Raw genomic sequence first — 5341 nt, forward strand, 5'->3', positions numbered from 1 at the left:
GCCAAGCAGATTTCTGAATGTGACAGAATACAAGGTGGACCAACCCTATGTAACAAACAGCTAGTTCTGCTATTCACAGGGAAGGAATAACTGGTTGGGGAGATAGTAATCAATAGCAGTTCTGGCTGTAGTGAGTGACTTTGAAGCAGTGGAGCTCAGAACACAGAGGAGCGACTGAAGAGAGAAACAAGAACACTGACACTGGACTTCAGGCAAGTATCTTTCTGTGTGTTCATCAAACTTCTTGGTGGGATCCCATGGAAAGACACTGTCCCAGTGCAAAAAAGAGGAGGTGAGTATGGGACAGGCTACAAAGGAAGAATTTAGAAACATTGCTTAGGTATGTAGGATTGTGTTAGGAAAGCTAAAACTCACTTAGATGTGATGCTTTCAAGGAAAGTAAAAAGCAACAAGAACATTTTCTATGGCTACATTAGCAGCAAAACACTGAAAAGGAAAATGTGGGGACATTGATGAATGAGACAGGTGACATTGAGACAGTGGATGCAAACTATACTGAGTTAGTGCCACTTTCGCCTCACTCTTCATCAGTGAGGTCTCCCAGGCCTCTGTGATTAATGAAAAACTGGAAGGATGAAAGAACTATTAGCAGTGGATGAGAATCAAGACTGGTGTTACCTTGAAAATAACTCCATCTATATATGTCCATAGGTCAGGCTGCATCCAAGGAAACTGAGAGAACTGACCAATGTCGTAGCAAGGCAGCTTTCTGTCGTCTTTCAAAGGTAATGGAGGTTGGGGGAGATTACTGATGACTGAAGAAAAACACTCATCTTCAAAAAGGATGAAAAAAAAAAAGCTGGTGGACTCATTTTGTGCCTGAGAAAATCATAAAGCAAGTCCTTTTGGAGCACATCTCTAGGTACATGAAGGGAAGAAAGTGACTTTTGAGGTCCCTTCCAATCCCTAACATTCTGTGATTCTGTGATTCTGTGATTCTGTGATTCTGTGACTGGATTACTGAGGGTAAATTATGTCTGACCAACCCAGTTGCATGTGTGATAAATTGACTGGATTTAGAGGTGAGGGAAAAGTGAGGGATGTAATTTATACAAATTTCAGCATGGCTTTCAACATTGTCCTCTACCATGTTCTTGTATGCAAGTTAGGACACTAAAGGCTGGGTGAGTGAACATCTAATACAATGATTGGACTCAAAAGGTGGAGGTTAATAGGTCATGCTCAAATTGGAGGCTGATAACAAATAGAGTGCCAGAGATGCCTAACTTGGGAAATGTTGTATTTAATGTCTTTATTAACAATCTGTAAAAGGTGATGGAGTACACTATCATCAGCTTTGGAGATGACACCAAATTGAGAAGACCAGTCAATTTGCGTGAAAAGAGGGTTGTCATACAGAAGAACAGGCTGAAAGAATGAGCTGACAGGAACCTTATGAATTCCAGTAGGGCCAACTACGAAGACCTGTATGTGGAAAAGAAGAACCCCCTGCAGTGATATGGCCTGGACAGACTATCTGGAGACCAGCTCTGTGAAAAAAGGCCCTGTGGTGTTGTCAGAGAGAGAGGTGAAAATGAACCGACAGCATGTCCTGACAGAAAAGAAATCCGACAGTCTCCTGGGCTACATCAACATGAGCAGGGCTGGTAGATCAAGGGGGGGATTATCTTCCACCATTCACCACTCATTAGACTGCATCTGGAGTTCTCTGTCCAGTTTTGTCTCCCCAATACAAGATAGACATTGACAAACTGTAGCAAGTTCATTGAAGGGTCATTAAGATAGGTGGGGGTTGGAGCACCTGCCCTGTGACAGAGCCGTGGTGTGCACAGTAGTGTGTGGAAGGAGGAGGCAATGGGTATAATATGAAATAAGGTTAATACTGAATATAAGAAGAAACTCTTCCTGCAGAAATAAGGAATGGATCTTGGTTGTAAGCTGGTTAACCAGAGAAGTTGAGCAGTTTCTGTCCACTCCTGGACATTTTTAAGACCCAACAGGATAAATCCAGAACAATATGGTCTGACCACAGATTTTACCTTGTTTTGAGCAGGAGGTTGGACTAGAGATCTCCACAGGTGCCTTACACTCTAAAGTATTGCAAGATCCAATCTTATGATCCTAATACAAGAAACTGCATGTATGTCTGTGTGTGGACGAGCCACCTCCATAGTCACTCTTTCTCCCTTTGAATATCCTAGTGGGTATGAACTTCCTATACACCCTTTTTCAGGGCTTTCCTGTCCTGTGTGTTTAACTAGAGCACAACTATCTTATCTTTCCATGTAGAATTATCCTGCTTGATCTTTTTCTCCTGCCAACATATCAAACCTGATAAACAATATTGCTTCAACACTGGGGATTAATTACTGTCTTGTTCTTTTAGCTGGGACTGCTAGCAATATGAAATCCATAAAGGTAAATTAAATCCTGGAAACATTAAAATACTACACTGACCAAATATAACACAATGCCATAGCTTCTGTCTCTAGCCATTGACATTACCATTATGCACATGATCTCCTGTGAAGATAACCTGATGAAATGGGTGACCTGATTAAGTACTTCCTGACTGAAAAGGGTGCTCCATGTTATAAAGTTTTCTGTTCTGTTTTTTCATGCTGGGGGAGTGATCTAAAAAAAAGCATACAAAGAAAAAAGAGCTGGAAAAACTCACTGTAGGTCTACGGCCTATAAACTGTTTGCTTGCACCTAAATCAAGAGGAGTAGAAACACAATTCTTCATGCAAGGAAGAAGTTAGGTTCACTTGCATATTGCAAAATCTTTTTCACTAGTGGCTCCTTAGAGACCTTAATTACACAGCAGTTGATTCTAAATGCATAATTTACTTACGAAAGAGGGAGAAACTACTAGTATCTTTGGAAGCAGGTAGAGAGATGGTATCAATTTACATGGTGATTGTATCAAGGTATTGCAACTGAATTCCAGGATCAATGACACTCCATAAACATCAAGGCAGCTCATATCAATACTGTACAAAAAGAAATATTCACTTGACTCTAGCTCAAAGATAAGAGGACATTATTTGTAACAACTGTGTCATAAGTTACAGCTTAATAGGATGTCAGAGAACAGAGACAGCAAGCTATTAGCACTTCCCAGTGAGGCTCGTATGTTTAGACAAATCCTACGCAGTTGTCTGTCTGGGAAGATCAGGACCATAGGAGACTGGGCTATTAGTTATATGCAGAGAATCAAAATCTGCATATTAGAAATAACCCAGATAGGGTTCTTCATGTTGCGCGAGTTATGAGAGACTGAAATTGTTACTGTTACTGGCTCAGGTTATATGAAGGACTAAGAAAAAATGGCCCAGAAATACAAATCTACAAAATTAAATACAGCATCTACACACTTTGCCCCAGTAACTATATATAGTATATCCAATATTTGTAACAATTGTGTGGTATACAGTACTTACTCTAATAGGTTTCATGAAATTTAATCATGTAGCTTTTGTATAGTTATATATCTATACAGATCGCTCAAGCTGCTGGAGCATCTAGCATTGCTGAGTTATTGACAACACATTATCTACTTGTCAGCAGGGCATGGAGAGCAAACACCGTACTGAAGAATAACAGATTTGGGAAAGTAGCTACCTAGGTGTCAAAGTATATACGTAGCATCAAAGAAATTTGTAATACATGTTTCAGTTGAACTGTCTCTGGAAATGTCAAAATGATCATAAAACAACCCTTTGAATTCCATGCTCTACATCACAGATTAATGCATAAACACTTAAGACCTCACTCTGTTTTAACCCTCAAGTGTGGGCATATTGCATAGTGGTAGAGTACACATTCCTTGTTTCAGACATCTAGTTTTGAGGCTCTGACTTGCTTTGATGTATGGACTTATGTTCTTTCATTCATTCATTTGGGAACTTTGGTACTTAACATTGGTCCTCCAAATCGTATCTGTTAGAGGCCTAGAGTACACAACTAGAACACTGCAGTGACTCTGCATGAAGGGACGGATAGCTCATTGCCCCAGTCTCAGTACACTCCAAGAATATGAAAATATAAACTTGAGTGCAAAGTCAACACACATTCCTCACAAAAAATGCACCATCATCCTTTCTTTTCTTGGGAAGGGATCACAGGTTCATAGGCAAGGAGATATTTGTAGAACTTTCCAGATGATGTTCCCTGACAGGTGACAAGGGGACCAGAAATATGTGATGCGCTTTAAGGAATGTTTACCTCTGCCTATAGAAAGAGTCATTATTGGTCATTTATCCTACTGCATTTCAGTCTTGGATGGAGATTATCTTTTTTTAAAATATTCTGTGGGAAGTTGATTTTTGTTTGGGTGGAGACAAAATCAGCAGCAGGGTAGTGTGGCCGAGCGGTCTAAGGCGCTGGATTAAGGCTCCAGTCTCTTAGGAGGCGTGGGTTCGAATCCCACCACTGCCAGGAAAGGTTTTTTAGGATGGAGTGATGCCTGGCACCAGTTTAGATTGAGCAGACTTTCAGTGGAGGTGCTGGTTGGCAGCAGCTCAATGTGAGTCAACAGCGTGTTCCCTGACAGCCAAGAGGGCAAACTGCATCCTGGGGTGCATCAAACACAATGTAACCAGCTTCCCAAAGGAGGTGGTTATGCCACTGTGTTCAGCATTGGTGCAGCCTCGCAGTGAGTATGGAGTGCAGTTCTGGGCCCCACAATTTAAGAAGGATGTGAAGGTTCTTGAATGCCTCCAGAGGAAAGCAACAAAACTGGTGAATGTCCTATGAGAAACAGCGAAGGACTTCCAACTTATCTAGTTTGGAGGAAAGGAAGCTGAGGAATGACTCCATTACTCTCTACAGCTTCCAGAGGAGGGGAAGGGCAGATGGAGGTACTGAGCTCTTCTGCCTGGTATCCAGTGGTAGGACAAATGGGAATAGTTCAAAGCTATGCGTTGTGCATTAAGAAGCATTTCTTTGCTGAGAGGGTGGTTGAATGCTGGAACAAGATTCCTGGAAGGGTGGTTGATCCCCCAAGCGTGTTGGTGTTTAAGAGGCATTTGGACAATGCCCTTAACAACACGCTTAAACTTTTGATCAACCCTGAAGTGGTCAGACAGTTGGAGCAGATGATCATTGCAACTCCCTTCCAACTGAAATATTCTATTCTAGTCTAGTCTAATTTTTTAGTGTCTTGTCTTCACAATCAGCTGGATTGAGCTTTCTGACGAGGCTGCATTTTTCTTGATGCACTAATGGTTCCATGACCCCAGTAAATCATTGGAGAGGCAGCTTGTTTTGGGAACTGAAACCACAGGGGAAAATGGAGATGCAAGACAACTCAGATATGCCTCCCATAAATCATTACAGTAGAAGGACATTTTTTATT

General features: G+C 41.4%; 1 non-coding gene across 1 annotated transcript; it reads left to right on the top strand.

Annotated features, from left to right (window-relative positions):
- Positions 1–4340: 4340 nt before the first annotated feature.
- Positions 4341–4422, top strand: TRNAL-AAG (transfer RNA leucine (anticodon AAG)). The gene has a single exon. It is a non-coding gene; the product is annotated as a tRNA-Leu (tRNA).
- Positions 4423–5341: the final 919 nt, after the last annotated feature.

The sequence above is a fragment of the Patagioenas fasciata genome, chromosome 1, assembly GCF_037038585.1.
Source record: "Patagioenas fasciata isolate bPatFas1 chromosome 1, bPatFas1.hap1, whole genome shotgun sequence".
In the NCBI taxonomy this organism is placed as follows: Eukaryota; Metazoa; Chordata; class Aves; order Columbiformes; family Columbidae; genus Patagioenas; species Patagioenas fasciata.